The sequence below is a fragment of the Scyliorhinus torazame genome, unplaced genomic scaffold (genome assembly GCF_047496885.1).
Source record: "Scyliorhinus torazame isolate Kashiwa2021f unplaced genomic scaffold, sScyTor2.1 scaffold_1503, whole genome shotgun sequence".
Taxonomy (NCBI): Eukaryota; Metazoa; Chordata; class Chondrichthyes; order Carcharhiniformes; family Scyliorhinidae; genus Scyliorhinus; species Scyliorhinus torazame.
In genome coordinates, this window is record NW_027309230.1 from 9642 (window position 1) to 27654 (window position 18013).

Here is an 18013-nt window from a genome sequence, read left to right on the forward strand (position 1 = left end):
AACGAGTCCCTAGGTGCACATTTATTCATCTGCTTTTGATCAAAACAATGAAACGAGAAAATCTGTTATGGAGGAAGTGAGTGAAAAAGATCATTTTGAAGCTGGTTGTCAATCAGATAGCGATGGTTTCCACAGAAACCTTAGAGGACACATTAAAGGCATAACTCCATTAATAGTGGATAAAAGTAAGAGAAACGCTATGTTCTTCAGTATTAAAGTTGAGAAACCTATGTGAAAGTTGTTTGTGTCATATAGCGTGACTAATATGCATCCAAACGTGAAGAGGAGGATATTGCCAGAGTATTGGTTTACAGTTACACCAAAAAGGCTGAAAACCTATGGCACACAATAGAAATACAAACTGGTCAAGATGTTGCTAATATAGACTTTAATCTATTTCCACTATTTTTGGTTGACAGGAAAAGATTATGGGGAAAAAAACAAGTAATTGTTGATGTTCAATACAGAGTTTAAAGAAAGCATGTAGGAGAAAAGACCAGTTCTGATTTAAGATCATTCTGTAATATTTGAATCCTGCTATTCCTATTTGTCACATATACTTGTTTTTGTTTGGGATCAGCCTTTATAACTTTATAGTGTGAAATGTGTAATTGTGGAACAGTACGAAACACGTTATTTGTTAGAAATTTATGATATTAAGTAATTCTTGAAAATAAATTATAAAGCCATTGGAAAGAAACCTTCACTGAAATGGGAAAAAAATGAAATGAAAATCGCTTATTGTCACAAGTAGACTTCAAATGAAGTTACTGTGAAAAGCCCCGAGTCGCTACATTCCGGCGCCTGTTCGGGGAGGCTGGTACGGGAATTCAACCATGCTGCTGGCCTGCCTTGGTCTGCTTTAAAAGTCAGCTATTTAGCCCTGTGCTAGTTTTCTTTTCTTTCTCCCAAAGGATCTCATGTCAAGAAATAGGAACGTACCTGATTTGCGAGCGGAGGTCAAGAACTACAAGTCCTGACACCCCCAGAGATTTGCACACATATGTGAATTGAGAGCAGGCTGTGCATGTACAGTTCAACATTGTGAGATCTTTGGGTTGGGGACAAGTGCCCTGAGCGCCTTTGTGGGAAAAAATGGCATGAAAACCTGATCATGGGACCCAGGGGTTGGGTGCCATAACACAATGGAGTCCTGGACAGGGAACAGAGAGAAGAGAGATAAAGGGAACCCAGGCAGAAGGAATCCAGAGAGAGTGGGAAGGGATAAATTCCAGAGAGAGAGAGAGAAAACCGAGGAAGGAGTCAATGGGAAGATATCACTGGTAGGAACCACCAGGGAGAGAAACCACTTGGGAGGGGAGCAAAAAATTAGGCTAAAAGCAGTAAAGATGCTGCAGCTGATCGGCTCCAAGTAGTGAGGGCTCAGAGGAAGACCTGGAGAGTTGAAAAGGCAGTAGAAGGCTATTGACTCTGTACTACTGGCTGCTGAGGTAAAGGTAATCCTTTAGAGTAGTGGCGTTCTGCTCAGCATGGCTGAAGAGCTCGACTTGTATCTGTGAGGAACATAAACTCAGCAATTCAAGGGAATGTAGTCTTGCAAGATGAGATTGAAAACCTGGGAGGTGAGAAGTTATTGAGGCAGTCTGAGTTGGAGAGACTTTTGAAGGGAATTCCAAGGCTAGATCTTTAAAATGGAAGGCTGACGATTTGTGACCCATCATAAATGAGATAGCTTCCATGAGATTGTGCAACCCACATTGAACACTGATGTTTCAACAGGTAGATGAGAAATCCATGGGATCTGCCTTAGTCATATCTGCCTTTAATATGCAGTGTTGCATGTTCCACCTCACTTTTCCTGTTAATTCACATGTACCTCATTTTGATTCTCAATGTTAAGAGTATGAGATAAATATTGCAAATTGTTTTACTCTTTTGATTGTGTATGGTGTTTATTTATTTTTGTTCAAAAACCATGGAATCTTGAGGCTTTATTCTCTTATACTATATCTGGGATCTCAAACTTTGTCTCCTTTAAATAAAAAAGTTATTCATCGCTAGCCAGTTTGTAACATTAATTTGAGTGTCTTGTCCAGGATCATAACAAATCGGATAAAGTATGGAAAAATAGGGAAGTCTTACTACAACTGTATAGGGCATTGGTGAGACCACATCTGGAGTACTGTGTACAGTTTTTGATCTTCTTACTTAGGGAAGGATATACTTTAATTGGAAGCAGGTCAAAGAAGGTTCACTAGGCTGACACCCCAGGGTGAAAGAGTTGTCTCATCACGAAAGGTTGAGCAGGTGTTCAGAAGGAGAGGTACTCTTCTTGAAACATATAAGATTCTGAGGGGGCTTTGATACGGAGAGGATGTTTTGTCTCCTGGGCGAATCAAGAACTGGGGGCACAGTTTAAATAGGGTTGTCCCATTTAAGATAGAGACGTGGAAGAAATTGATGAGAAAGGGCAACACAGTAGCACAGTGGTTTCTGTGAGGCGTCTGCACATTCTCCCCGTGTCTGCGTGAGTTTCCTCCGGGTGCTCCAGTTTCCTCTTACAGTCCAAAGACGTGCAGGTTATGTGGATTGGCCATGATAAATTGTCCTTAGTGGCCAAAAAGGTTAGGAGGGGTTATTGGGTTACGGGGATAGGGTGGAAGTGAGGGCTGAAGTGGGTCAGTGCAGACTTGATGGGCCGAATGGCCTTCATCTGCACTGTATGTTCTAAATTGTTCTCTCTTTGGAATGCTCTCTTCTAGTGGGGAGTGAAGGCTGGGTCATTGAGTATATTCAAGGCTGAGATAGGCAGATTTTTGATTAACAAGGGAGTCAAAGGTTTTTAAGAGGATAGACAGGAAGGTAAGAATTGAGGCCACAGTCAGAATGGGCAACATGGTAGCACAGTGGTTAGCACTGTGGCTTCACAGCGGCAGAGTCCCAGGTTCGATTCTCGGCTGGGTCACAGTCTGTGTGGTGTCTGCACGGTCTTCCTGTGTCTGAATGGGTTTCCTCCGGGTGTTCCGGTTTCCTCCCAAAAGATGTGCTGCTAGGTAATTTGGGCATTCTAAATTCTTTCCCTGTGCACCTGAACAGGTGCTGGAATGTGGTAACTTGGGGCTTTTCACAATAACTTCATTGCAGTGTAAGCCTACTTGTGACAATAAAGATTTTTATTATCAGCTGTTGATGTTATTGAAAGGTCAGGCTGGGTGGGATATTCCTGCTGTCACTTCTTATGACTTCTTATGATCTTATGGCAAGTTGGCACTTGTTATCTCTTTTGGTCTCTGATGCGACCATCAATTCACGCGAAACCAATAGTAGAAGTAAACTGTGGCTTTAATCAACTAGACCAGTGCCTGCCTGCGTCTGGTCTGCTAATGAGAGCCGCCTACAGGGAGACTGCTCTTTATACCTCCCCTCAAGGGGTTGAGCCAGGGGCGGAGCCTGCAAGGTACCAACATGATACATTACAGATAATACCTTACAATGGTCCATAGGTGGAGCCCACATGGGCAACAGCGTGATACAGTTATATACCTGGTGAATGGTTACTGCAATACGTTCACCAGTCTCCTTTGTTTGCACCCCTGTAGTGTGCACCCACCCCACTCCTTTATTATTAATGGAGACCAGAGCTGTGCAGTGCTCAAGTGTGGCATAACCAAGGGTCGATATAAGGTACTTTTCCGTTTGGTCTGCTTTAGTTAAGGCCTTCCTAACCGGTGTTATTAACTTTCAGTGAGCTATGTATTGGTAATCACAGATCTTTAGGCTCATCTAACTCATTTAGCTTCTAAAGAAGCCACATTGGGCTCGGAAAGCTAAGCTTGTTTCTCTCTGGCCAGACGCTGCTGAACTTTTCCAGCATTTTCTTTTTTTAAATTCCATTTTGATTTTGATTTTGCAGATGGCCTCAGATCTCCTTATTTTTCAACCCCAAATGTAATCTCTGCCCTTCTGCAGGGTTGTCAGTGTTGTCATTCCGGGGTCCCGCCAACTGCCGGCGCGCTCGGGATCCCGCCAACTGCCGGCGGCTGGGAGGCGCGCCGCGCGCCCCCGCTCGGGGTCCCGCGGCCCCGCGCCCTCGGGAACCCGCACAGCCCCGGTCTGGGGAAGATGGTGGTCAGGATCAGGCCTCGGAAAGTCGCTCGGAGATACCGGGCGGCCGCGGCCGCTGCCGTCGCCATCCTGATCGTGCAGACCCTGGCGGTCTGGAGCTTCAGCGGCCTGGAGAGTGAGCAGGAGGTAAGACCGGGAGGGGGACGATGCAGCGGCGGGCGGGCGAGTGGACGGATGAGGGTGGGTAGGAGCAGGCGAGGGGTGGGGGTGTTGAGGGTAGGCGGGAGGGGGGGGGGTTGAGGGTAGGCGGGAGGGGTGGGGGGGTTGAGGGTAGGCGGGAGGGGTGGGGGGGTTGAGGGTAGGCGGGAGGGGTGGGGGGGTTGAGGGTAGGCGGGAGGGGTGGGGGGGTTGAGGGTAGGCGGGAGGGGTGGGGGGGTTGAGGGTAGGCGGGAGGGGTGGGGGTGTTGAGGGTAGGCGGGAGGGGTGGGGGGGTTGAGGGTAGGCGGGAGGGGTGGGGGGGTTGAGGGTAGGTGGGGGGGTTGAGGGTAGGCGGGAGGGGTGGGGTGGTTGAGGGTAGGCGGGAGGGGTGGGGAGGTTGAGGGTAGGCGGGAAGGGTGGGGAGGTTGAGGGTAGGCGGGAAGGGTGGGGAGGTTGAGGGTAGGCGGGAAGGGTGGGTGGGTTGAGGGTAGGCGGGAGGGGTGGGGGGTTTGAGGGTAGGTGGGAGGGGTGGGCCGGGTTGAGGGTAGGTGGGAGGGGTGGGGGGGGGTTGAGGGGTGGGGGAGTTGAGGGTAGGCGTCAGGGGTGGGGGGTTGAGGGTAGATGGGAGGAGTGGGGGGGATGAGGGTGGGTAGGGGGGGCGAGGGTAGGGGGGATGAGGGTAGGCGGGAGGAGTGGGGGAATGAGGGTCGGCGGAAGTGGTGGGGGGGATGAGGGTCGGCGGAAGTGGTGGGGGGGGGATGAGGGTCGGTGGAAGGGGTGGGGGGGGATGAGGGTCGCTGGAGGGGTGGGGGGGGGGGATAAGGGTAGGCAGGAGGAACACAGGGGAACCAAAAGAGAAAATGCTGGTAAATCTCAGCCGGTCTGACAGCATCTCTAAGGAGAGAAAAGAGCTAACGTTTTGAGTCCAGATGACCCTTTGTCACAGCTAAAAGGCAATAAAAAGTGGGAGATATTTACACGGTAGGGTGAGGGAATGAAAGATGAATCAAAGCCAGCCACAGAAACCAAGGGGAAGAGTGCTAATGGCAGTCCCCAGAGAGAGTGAAAGGCCAAACTGCAGAGAAACTAAATTCGGAGGGTAAGCTGTTACAGATGTAGATGTTGAGGGGGAGGGGAACATGGGTAGGAGAGAGGTAAAATGAGAAAAAGGGGAGAAGGGGGAAGCAAAGGGGAGAATAGGTAAGGAAAGGGGGATTAGATTGGGGGGAAATATATATAAAGAAAGACAAAGAAATAAAAAGTAAGAGACAGTTAAAATGAAATGGAATGAAAACAATGGGGTTGAGGTGGGGTAGAGCTAATCATCTGAAGTTGTTGAATTCGATGTTGAGACCGGAAGGCTATAAGCTCTACCCCACCGACCCCTTTGTTTTCATTCTATTTCATTTTTACTGTCTTTTACCTTTTATTTTTTTCTTGTCTTTCTTTATATATGTATTTTCCACCACACTTTCCCCTATCTTATCCCCCGTTTCTGTCCTCCTTCTCATTTTACCTCCCTCCCACCCATGTCCCCCATCCCCACACATCTACATCTGTAACAGCTTATCCTCTAATTTTAGTTTCTCTGCTGTTAGGCCTTTCACACCTTTTATTCACTCTGGGGCCTGGCCTTAGCACTCTTTCCCTTGGTTTCTGTGGCTGGCTATGACTCATCTTTCATTCCCTCACCCTACTGTATAAATATCTCCCACAAAGGTTCATCTGGACTCAAAACGTTAGCTCTTTTCTCTCCTTACAGATGTTGTCAGACCTGCTGAGATTTTCCAGCATTTTCTCTTTTGGTTTCAGATTCCAGCATCCGCAGTAATTTGTTTTTAACATAGAGTAGGGTGAGCTCCTTGGGTTGGGGAGGTACAGGTATCAGGGTGGGATGGACTGCAAGGTGTAGGGGATGGGGAGAGAGAGGGAAGATGACAGAATGGTATTGTCACTGGTCTAGTAATCCAGCAACCCAAGTTAAGGGCAGCATGGTAGCACAAGTGGATAGCACTGTGGCTTCACAGAGCCAGGGTCCCAGGTTCGGTTCCCTGCTCGGTCACTGTCTGTGCGGAGTCTGTACATTCTCCCCGAGCCTGCGTGGGTTTCCTCCAGGTGCTCCGGTTTCCTCCCACAGTCCAAAGGCATGCAGGTTAGGTGGATTGGCCGTGCTAAATGGCCCTTAGTGTCCAAAAAGGTTAGGAGGGGTTATTTGAGTTACGGGGATAGGGTGGAAGTGAGGGCTTAAGTGGGTCGGTGCAGACTCGATGGGCCGAATGGCCTCCTTCTGCACTGTATGTTCTATGATCTGGGGACCGGCTTTCAAATCCAACTGCTGCAGATGATGTAATTTGAATTCATTAAAAATATTGAGTTTAAAGGCAAATGATGACCGTATCACTGGTCATTATCGTGAACGCCCATATGGTTCATCAGTATCCTTTCGGGAGGGAAATCTGCTGTCCTTGCCTGGCCTGGCCTACATGTGACCCCAGGCTTCTCAGCTGCGTGGTTGACTCCTAAATGCACTCTGAAATTGCCCAGCAGTTGTATCAGATTGCTTAAAAACGTTCAAGATGCAAACATTGGGGAGCTGTATCACAGACTGGTCAAGCAACAACGTAACATAGGCATACTCATGGAATCATACCTTACAGATAATGTCCCTATCACCATCCCTGTGTATGTCCTGGCAATTATACAACTCACTGGAGGAGGCGCCGCAAATCTCCAGCTTTAATGAAAGTGTGGCCCAGCACATCATTACAAAAGATACGGCTGAAGTTTATATTGCGTGGGGAAGAATGGAGGTGGGTAGGGGGTGAGAGGGGAATGGAGGTAGGTGAGTGAGAGGAATGGAGGTAGGTAGGGAGTGAGAGGGTTGGGAGCGTGAGGGTGAGGCAGGACATTGAGAGTGAGAATTGTGAGACAGGAGTTGGAGGGGCTAGGGGGTGAGGAGACCGCGCGGGAGGTGGAGTGAGGGAGAAGGGGGGCAATGAGGGGCGAGAGGGTGGACAGGAGAACGGGAGAGGGTGGGGATGTGAGAAGGGGCGAGAGGGTGGGGGGGCAGAGAAGGGGCAAGAGGGTGGGGGGAGGAGAAGGGTTGAGAGTGTGGGGGGATGAGAAGGGCAGGGTGTGTATGAGGAGGGGAGGGTTGGGGTGGAGAGGAGGAGGAGTGCAGGGGTGAAGAAAATGGAGAAGAGTGGGTCGGGGTGAAGAGAGTGTGAGTGAAGGGGAGGGTGTGCCGGAAGGGAGGGCTAGTGAGGGGGAGGGATGGGGGAAGGAGAGGGAGTGAAGAGAGAGGAATGGAGGGGAGAGCGAGAGGGAGAGATGTTAGAGTCTGAAAGGAAAAAGACGGGAAGGCGAGAGACAAATTGGAAGAGATCAAAATAAAATGGAGGTCGGTGTTAAGAATCCTGCTGATATTACCAGCAAGATGTCTCAAAACCCTGTAGGAATACTTGAAACACTGGTTCTTAGTATTTTTGTTTGGAATTGTGTGAGGAACAATGTCCAGCCCAGTGGTGGGAGTGGGAGAAGGAAAAGCAGTAAATAATGCTGAATTAGCGAGTAGAATGTGTGGGTGAAGACATAGACACTGAGCTGTAAAAATGTGATCAGGCAAATTATTTTCGGATGATTTTTACACGGGTGGTGGCAGCAGGTTCAATTGAAGCATTCAGAAGGGAATTAGACTGTGATCTGAAAAGGACGAATGTGCAGGGTCAGAGGAAAATGGCACTGTGAATTGTTCATTTGGAGAGCCTGTGCTGACACAATGGGCCGAATGGCCACCTCCTGCACTGTAACAATTCTGAAAATTGTGAGAGGAGTGAAAGTTTGTGAACAGCCATTAGAAGGCTGGTGAGGATAATGGTGGTTAGTGCGCAGCAGTTAATGGGTTAAGGATACAAGTGACCCATTTCTGGGTAAGTAACAGTTTGTGTAGAGTGGAGTTTAATAGTTTGAGAAATTACTTTTGGAGTTTGGTTGCATTGGGAGTGAGATCCAAGCTTGGGCAGAAGATGTTACAGAGATGGACGGTGGCAGTCTTGATGGGCCAGATTTGAGCCTGAGCTTGGATGAGGCCATAGGACTGCAGCATTGCATACTCCCCGATTCAGCCTGAATGAGAAGTGGGAAGGGGTATTGGAATCAGAGACTTAAAGGTGTAATGTTCTAAGACAAGCTGAACTTAATGGCTTAATGTTAAACTGCAGAAAGTTCTGGCACATTCATAACCTGTTGGACAAATGGTGATTGGCATGGCATTGGGGTTCAAGAGCTCAAGTTTGATGTCAATTGCACACTGATATTAGCTGAACTGGTAGCACAGAATGGGAGGGGATCAAGGAGTGTGACGGAGATAACTGACAGAACTGTTGATAGTTAGGGAGAAACGGATAGATGGAGAATGAGGTGGATGTTGGGTATAGAGGTGGTCAGAGGGCTGTGTTGGGAGAGAGCCTTATGAATACAAACTGGATGCCAAACTCATCAAATCACATGGAGCTCTAATCATTTTTAAGAGTGGGATTCACCTGAGTGGATAATGTTTTTTTAAAAACCAATTCTCAAATGGGGGAATTACATCTGGTGTGTGGGATTTGAGGGGTACAAACATCAATCTTAAACAGGGTTCCATTGGAGCTGTTGCAGTGAACAAACAACACGTGTAGCACCTGCTGTGATCATGCTGGATGTCTGTACTGTGTTAAGCACCTTTTTGGATTTTAAATGAATGATGCCTGCTTTTAAATTAAGATATTGTGTTGCCTATAGAGTCTACGAAGTGGTGGCTGATGTCGGTGGGCTATGAAGAGAACTGACGTTATGTACTGTTAGAGTTTTTATATTGTTTGTTTTAAAAATAAATCAATTAGCCCTTCTGTGGTGCTGCTCGAGGTAAATTGGATGATGCGTTATTTCCTAACGACTGGAGAGTTAGACGACCATGAGTGATGGACTATTCTGCTGCTAAGGTGGAGCTGTGTTTAATGTGACCTCTTCTAAAGCTGCAAAGCAGAAATCCCGAGGGCACTTGGAGGATAATTGCTATAGCTGAGGCTTTGTAAATTTACAACTCGAGGCCTGGAGAAACCAACGTGAAATGATTGCCTTTTTATATTTTCTACACTATAAAGTCTGGTGGACTCGAAGCTTTTTATATATGAAATTGGTTTAAGTTTCAGCCTTCGTAAATGCTGTGAGCAATAGGTTGTGGCCTCCCACTCTGACAATTTGATTGACACTTTAGAGTAAGTGCTGCCCCACACTTAGCTGAACGGTAGAAAGACTTTCACAATTTCAGCATATTCCAAAACACTGCATAACCTAGAATGTAGTTTTGAATCGTCACTGTTGTAATGTAGAAAATAACAGCCATTTGTGCAGAGCCAGCTCCCACAAACAGCAATCTGCTAATGATCAGACCATTTCTTTTAGATGGTATGTTAAGCACTCTCAGGAGGATGGAAAAGGTACCATGGCAGTATTCAAAGATAAACAGGAGAGTTTACCCATAACCAAAGACATAAAAAAAACTACAAACTTATTTGTTATATTTGGTGTTTGTGGACATGTATAATCTGTAAATTTTGCTCCTATGTTTGCTTACAAAATAATATTAATTGCACTTTGATAGTGATTCATTAACTATGAAGTGCTTTGGGATAAGCCTAAGGATGTGAAAGATACTATAGAAATAAAAAACCCTTCTTTAGGTTGCCCTGTAGAACAGTTGTGTTTGAAATGAAATGCAAATTGAAATAACTGTTCCATCACTTTCTCCCTGATATTGCTCTAGAATCTTACCACCCATTTGGCTAGCTCTGAAAGAACTGTTCAATCAATCCAACACTCCTTGTTTTTCGCCATTGCCTGCAAATGTTTCCTTTTCAAGTATTTGTCCAATTCCTTTTTGAAAGTTCCCATTGAATGTGCTGCCACCACCTTTCAGGCAGCACCTTCCAGATCATGATAACTCGCTATCCAAATTTCTCCTCATTTCCCGCACCCACGATTCTTCTGCCAATTATCTTTTTCTCTGGTTATCACCCTCTAATTATTTTCTAATTATTGACCCTAACAAAATCCTTGGTAGTTTTTGTATATTTTTTGCATGGTGTCGCTGGCAAAGCCAGCATTTATCGCCCACCCCTAATTTATTTGAACTGAATGGCTTTCTTGACCATTACAGAGGGCAACCGCATTGCTGTACGCCTGGAGTCACATGTAGGCCGGATTGAGTAAGGATGGCAGATTTCCTTCCTTAAAGATCGTCGTGAACCAGATAGGGTTTTGCAATCATCAATGATGGGTGTCATGATCACCATTACCGAAACTAGCTTTATGTTCCAAATTTATTCATTGAATTTAAATTCCACCAGCTGCCATGATAGCATTGTAACCTCTCTTTTCTCTCTCTCTCTCCTACACCCCCCCCCCCCCCCCCCCCCCCCCCCCCCCCCCCCCCCCAAAAGTAGTACTCGCGTGTACCTCTGGATGATCGTTCAATACATTGCCACTACCACTATCTCCCCAGCAATGTCGGTATCTCTGGGTCTCTCTGAAGATAAGGGCTTGTTGTTTTCACCTGGCTCATGACACTTGCGATCAGTCCTGAACTAACACCACATGATGGACCTAGAATGACAACAAGAAAACAATGGATTAGGTTTATCACCATCCCTTTTTTTATTTTTAAATTTTTTTTAAATTCTCCTTTTTCACATTTTCTCCCACATTTACACCCATCAACAAATAACAATAATCAGCAAGATATGTCAATCCCCATAATAACAACGATCCCATCTGCCCACCAACCCCCAAACCTCAACCCGCATGTTTACATAAACAAATGACAAAAAGGAATCTGGGATTACCAGTAGTCACCCTTAATCTACACAGGCCCCCCCCCCAAAGTCTCCAGCTCCTCCCGTCCACTGCCTCTTGTAAAACATCTCCTCCCAACCTCGGTTCCTTCCCCCCAACTTTCCACCCCGGCTAGACCACTCTGACCCTGTTCTGCCAGGCTCCGAGGTCCGCAGCCCCTCCCCCCACCTCACTCCCGTTCACTGGCCAGCTTAAACCGGCCAGCGTGGAGGCCCCCGCCCAGATCCCCTTCCCCCTTGCCCGGCCCTAGGAAAGCCCAAAGATCCCCTTTTAGCACACAAACCCCGCATATCCATCTACACCCCAAAGAGCCCTCATTTCGAGTGAAAGTCCCGTCCCTTCCCTTGTCCAAATGTATACAACATTGGCTCCTTTAGCCTCTATACCCGCGCGCAGTGATACAAAAAAGAAGAAAATACAGTCATGAGGTTACATCGGCACATGGCCATTCCTCAATTTGTCAGTTCTGCCACAGTCCTGCTTTCGCAAACTCCTCCGCTGCTTCTGCCGTTCCAAAATAAAAGTCCCTGAGCTTGTAAGTCACCCTCAGCTTCGCTGGATATACAATGCCGCAACGCACCTTGCTAATGTACAGTGCCCTCTTCACCCGGTTGAAGGCAGCCCGCCTCCTCGCCAGCTCCACCGTAAAGTCCTGGTATACACGTATACCAGCTCCAGCCCACTGCACCACCCGCTTCTGCTTGGCCCAGCTCAGGACCTTCTCCTTCACACTGTACCTACGGAAGCGCAGAGTCACTACCCTTGGCGGCTCACTCGCCTTTGGTACAGGCCTCCACGACCGATGCGCCTGATCCAGTTCATATCGGGAGGGATCCTCCCCCTTCCCCAATAGTTTTGCCAGCATCGCGGCAAAATACTCAGTCGGCTTCGGTCCTTCAACTCCTTCGGGCAGCCCCACAATCCTCAAATTCTCTCGCCTGGATCTGTTTTCCAGCTCTTCCATTTTTCCTCGCAGATCCTTGTTAGTGCCCATCACCTTCCGCATCTCCTTCCCCATCGAGGCAAGTTGATCACCGTGCTGCAATAACGACTCATCCACTTCCTTCAGCGCCTCCCCTTGCTCTCGCACCTCTGCCACTGCGCTCGCCACCTCCGCCCTCACCGGGGAAACCGCCACCTCCATCAGCACACTCAAAACCTCCCTCATCTGCTTCCTCACCGTCTCCATGCATTTCGCAATCTGCGCCAACTGCTTTTCGAACTCCGCAGCCATCACCGTAGTTATTTCTTCAGCCGTAAGCAATGCGGCCTCCTCTGATGCTCCAGCCTCCATTTTCCTTGGTGACCCCGTGGTGACCTTTCCACCCCCCGACGGACCTTCAGCTGTTTTTTTTTACGGCCGTTTTTTTGCTCACCCTCGACATTTTTGTTTTTTTACTGTGCCGCCTCTGTGCCTTCTCCCTGCTTTTGCCGTCTCCGTGGACCCTGGGACCGGGCTTAATGCCCCGAAAATGCCGTTCCCGAACTGAGGCTCTCCATTGTGCGGCCGCCTCCCGCCCGCCGTCACCGGAAGTCCCATCACCATCCCTTTTTAAGTGAAAATGCCAACTTTAAAGTGTTTGTTTGATTTGTAGAAATGGCATTGGTAAATCAACAGGCGTCGGAATGTGGCGACTAGGGGCTTTTCACAGTCTCTTCATCCTTGTGACAATAAAAGGTTATTTTAGGGCAGCACGGTCGCATTGTGGTAGCACAATTGATTCACAGCTCTAGGGGCCCAGGTTCGATTCCCGGCTTGGGTCACTGTCTGTGTGGAGTCTGCACGTTCTCCCCGTGTGTGCGTGGATTTACTCCGGGTGCTCCGGTTTCCTCCCACAGTCCAAAGATGTGCAGGTTAGGTGGATCGGCCATGATAAATTGCCCTCCGTGTCCAAAATTGCCCTTAGTGTTGGGTGGGGTTACTGGGTTATAGGGATAGGGCGGAGGTGTTGATCTTGGGTAGGTGCTCTTTCCAAGAGCCGGTGCAGACTCGATGGGCCAAATGGCCTCCTTCTGCACTGTAAATTCTATGATAACAGCAGATGCTGAGGATGGATGACTGAGGGAGCTGGATTGACATAATTAGAGATACAGTCAGTAACATGGAGTTGCTGGGTGGGAGAAGTTGTTAAGTGACTGAGGGAACTGGGGTAAAATCAGTGGAGATGGTCAGTAACACGGTGCTGGAGGAGGGAGCATGGTTACATAGTGAGGTGTGAGGAAGCCACCTTAACATCGGTATGGAAATAGTCAGTAACACATGGCCCTGGGAGCAGCGGGGTTACTGAGTGACATAGCGAGAGAGCTGGATTAACACCTTCCTCCCAACCATTTTCACACAATATTGCTTTACTAATTATAATGTATACAGTACAATCTGTTTAGTTTTCACCGGCTCTGTGACTTAAGCCAACTGCATTGAGGATTTTGTCATTGGTAGTTGCTTTGAAAAAAATCTTGAAAACATTAGTCACTACGTGCCTTGTCAGAATATACAATTTTTGCACTAGATTAATTCCTGAGGATCAGCTGACCACTCCTGTCACTGGACCATGTGTCACCCATAACCAGGAACGCACTCTTTCTTGCCCAGTATCCATGCTGATTTTACTGCCACCCTTCCCATCCTGCATACTCCATAATCTGAATGAATCCAAACCTCTGTTGCCTATGTCCTAAGCCTATTCACCCATTACCCTATGCTTTCTGACACACATTAGCTCCCATTGAGACAGCACACCTTTTTCGAAATTCTCATCCTTGTGTTCGTATCCCATCAAAAGCTTTGTCCCTCTCTATTTCTGTAGTCTCCTCCATTCTGACAATCTCCAGTCATGTCTCCGTCAACAATTTTAATCGTTCCAACATTGGTGGCTATGCTTTCACACATACTTTGTATTCTTTCCTTAATCCCTTTCTACTCTCCACATTCCACCTTTAACACACTCCGTAAACCCAACCTTGAAAGTAACCAATCACAATATCTACCCCAATGTTATACAGTGACAGACCTGGCCTCACCAGTACTGTACCCCAGTGTTATACAGTGATAGACCTGCCCTCACCAGTACTATACCCCAATGTTATACAGTGACAGTCCTATACCCACCAGTACTGTATCCCAGTGTTATACAGTGACAGACCTGGCCTCACCAATACTGTACCCCAGTGTTATACAGTGATAGACCTGCCCTCACCAGTACTATACCCCAGTGTTATACAATGACAGTCCTGTACCCACCAGTACTGTACCCCAGTGTTATACAATGACAGTCCTGTACCCACCAGTACTGTACCCCAGTGTTATACAGTGACAGGACTGTACCCACCAGTACTGTACCCCAGTGTTGTACAATGACAGTCCTGTACCCACCAGTACTGTACCCCAGTGTTATACAATGACAGGACTGTGCCCACCAGTACTGTACCCCAGTGTTATACAGTGACAGTCCTATACCCACCAGTACTGTATCCCAGTGTTATACAGTGACAGTCCTATACCCACCAGTACTGTATCCCAGTGTTATACAATGACAGTCCTGTACCCACCAATACTGTACCCCAATGTTATACATAGAACATAGAAAATACAGCACAGAACAGGCCCTTCGGGCCACGATGTTGTGCCGAACCTTTGTCCTAGATTAATCATAGATTATCATTGAATTTACAGTGACAGTCCTGCATCCACCAGTACTGTACCCCAGTGCTATACAGTGACAGTCCTATACCCACCAGTACTGTATCCCAGTATTATACAGTGACAGACCTGTACCCACCAGTACTATAACCCAGTGTTATACATTGATAGACCTAGATCCATCAGTTTTGTACCACATGTTATAGAGTGACAGACCATGTATCCACCAGTATTGTACTCCAGTGTTATATGATGACAGATCTATACCCACCAGTACTACCTGATGGTAATTCCTCATCTTGAGGATGTTTCTTTCTTGCAGCTGGCTGGGTGGAAGTGAGATCTCATCGTTGGCTGTGAATTCGCAGGTAGCTTTAGATGAACTCTACTTTAGCCTTGCAGTCTCTCCTACAGTGAGGACATCAGTTGTCAGCTAGTAGAGGTGGTGGTGGAAATTAGCTTGAGCAGCTGCTCTCTCTTTCCATCTCACTTGCTGTTCTCTCTCTGGCTTCTCTTGTTGATTGGAACGTCATGACATCATTTTGACAACAGATTTGGGTGCAAAGTTAGCTCATGGAATAAAAGACAATTGCAACATGGATACAAAATTGGCTGAATGATGGGAAACAGCAATGGTGAATGGTTTCTTGTAGAGTTCCTGCTCTTGATACATATTAATGACCTAGACTTTGGTGTACTGGGCACAATTTCAAAATTTGCAGATGACACAAAACTTAGAAGTATTGTGAGGAGGATAGTGTAAACTTCAAAATGACATAAATATATTAATTTTAATCTTTATTGTCACAAGTAGGCTTACATTAGCACTACAATGAAGTTACCGTGAAAAGCCTCCAGTTGCCACATTCCAGCGCTTGTTTGGGTACACGGAGGGAGAATTCAGAACGTCCAAATTACCTAATAGCACGTCTTTCAGGACTTGTGTGAGGAAACCGGAGCACTCGGAGGAAACCCACGCAGACATGGGGAGAACGTGCAGACTCCGCACAAACAGTGACCCAAGCCGGGAATCGAACCTGGGACCCTGGCGCTGCGAAGCAACTTTGAAGGAATGGGTAGACAAGTGACAGGTGCAATTCAGTGTAGAGCGAGGTGATTAATTTTTCTGGGAAGAAGGTGTAGCGACAGTATAAAATAAGGGTACATTTCTAAAGGGGTACAGGAGCAGAAAGACCTGGATGTACAAGTAAGTAAATCATGATGGCATGGCAGATTGAGAGATCAGGTGGGCCTTAAATAACAAGAGAAAGGAAGTTATGATAAACTGGGGTAAAACTGGCATTCGGCCTCAACTGGAGTATTGCGTCCAATTCTGGACAACATACTTTCGGAAGGAGATGAAGGCAGTAGATGATGATCCATTGCAATGGTTCCAGAGATGAGGAACTTCAGTTATGTAGAATCATTGGAGGAGCTGGCTGTTTTCCTGGGCGAGGAAATGGTTGAGGGAACATTTGATAGAGGTATTCAAAATCATGAGGGGTCGGATTTTATTTACATTTACATTGCACACATGTTTGCACTCGGGATGTCTGCCTTGTGTTCAATAATTGGAATATTTTGTAAATGCTGATGTTAGGTGGAATTCATATAAAGTATTTAAAAAAAAGCTGGAAAGTCCAAATCACTTGTGTGAATAATGAATAACCGTGGTCCCAGCACTGATCCATGTGGAACAAGATGTCTCCCACCTTTAACCACTTGAGTAGCTACCTTTTACCCCTCTCCTCTCTACTGGTTTGTGGCCAGCTTCCTATCTGTGTTACTACTTGGCCCCTGACTCCACAATGGGTAGCCCAGTAGCACAGTGGTTAAAACTGTTGCTTCACAGTGCCAGGGACCCAGTTCAATTCCCGGCCTGGGTCGCTGTCTGTGGAGTCTGCACATTCTCCCCGTGTCTGTGTGGGTTTCCTCCGGGTGCTCCAGTTTCCTCCCACAAGTCCCGAAAGATGTGCTGTTAGATGAATGGGACATTCTGACTTCTCTCTCAGTACCTGATCAGGTGCCGGAGTGTGGCGACTAGGGGATTTTCACAGTAACATCATTGCGGTGTTAATGTAAGCCTACCTGTGATACTAATAAAGATTATTGTTATCATAACTTAAACCCACGCAGACATGGGGAGAACGTGCAGACTCCGCACAAACAGTGACCCAAGCCGGGAATCGAACCTGGGACCCTGGCGCTGCGAAGCAACTTTGAAGGAATGGGTAGACAAGTGACAGATGCAATTCAGTGTAGAGTGAGGTGATTAATTTTGCTGGGAAGAAGGTGTAGCGACAGTATAAAATAAGGGTACATTTCTAAAGGGGGACAGGAGCAGAAAGACCTGGGTGTACATGTAAGTAAATCATGATGGCATGGCAGATTGAGAGATCAGGTGGACCTTAAATAACAAGAGAAAGGAAGTTATGATAAACTGGGGTAAACAGGCGTTCGGCCTCAACTGGAGTATTGCGTCCAATTCTGGACAACATACTTTTGGAAGGAAATGAAGGCAGTAGATGATGATCCATTGCAATGGTTCCAGAGATGAGGAACTTCAGTTATGTAGAATCATTGGAGAAGCTGGCTGTTTTCCTGGGCGAGGAAATGGTTGAGAGAACGTTTGATAGAGGTATTCAAAATCATGAGGGGTCGGATAGATTAGGTAGAGAAAACCTGTTCCCATTGGTGGAATAATTGAGCCCAGATGGCACGGATTTATGGTAATTGGCAAAAGAAGGAACAGCTTTTTTTTTTTACAGTGGTTAGGATCTGGAATGCATTGCCTGGGAGTAAGGCAAAGGCAGATTCAATCATGGCTTTCAAAAGGGAATTGAAGAGGAAAGATTTGCAGGCATACAGAGAAAAGATGGGTGAGTGACACGAGGTAACATGCTATTGCAATGTGAATCAGTACAGACATGTCAGGCCAAATGGCCTATGGTGTAAAACCTCTGATTCTGTGGTTTTGATGAAGAATAACCATTTTGATGACATTTGGCCATCTGCTCCCTGTCTATTGATGTTAAGAGGGCAGATCGTAATGTAGACTTTTGAGATTATCTCCTGCATGACAATTTTCAAATAACAGTAATATGCAATGTCTCCACCACAGAACCCTTCCTGATCAAAAGCAGGCATCAAACAGGGTTGTGTCATTGCACAAGCACTATCCCAATTTTTCTTGCAGCAATGCGGAAATGTACTACTGACAGGATCTCCCCTATCTATGATCAGCCTTGCCCCTTG

General features: G+C 46.9%; 1 long non-coding RNA gene across 1 annotated transcript; it reads left to right on the forward strand.

The window, feature by feature from the left end:
• Nucleotides 1–3482: 3482 nt before the first annotated feature.
• LOC140407367 (uncharacterized) lies at nucleotides 3483–17631 on the forward strand. The gene is made up of 3 exons (XR_011939632.1): nucleotides 3483–3645; nucleotides 3931–4212; nucleotides 17527–17631. It is a non-coding gene; the product is annotated as an uncharacterized lncRNA (long non-coding RNA).
• The last annotated feature ends 382 nt before the right edge of the window (nucleotides 17632–18013 follow it).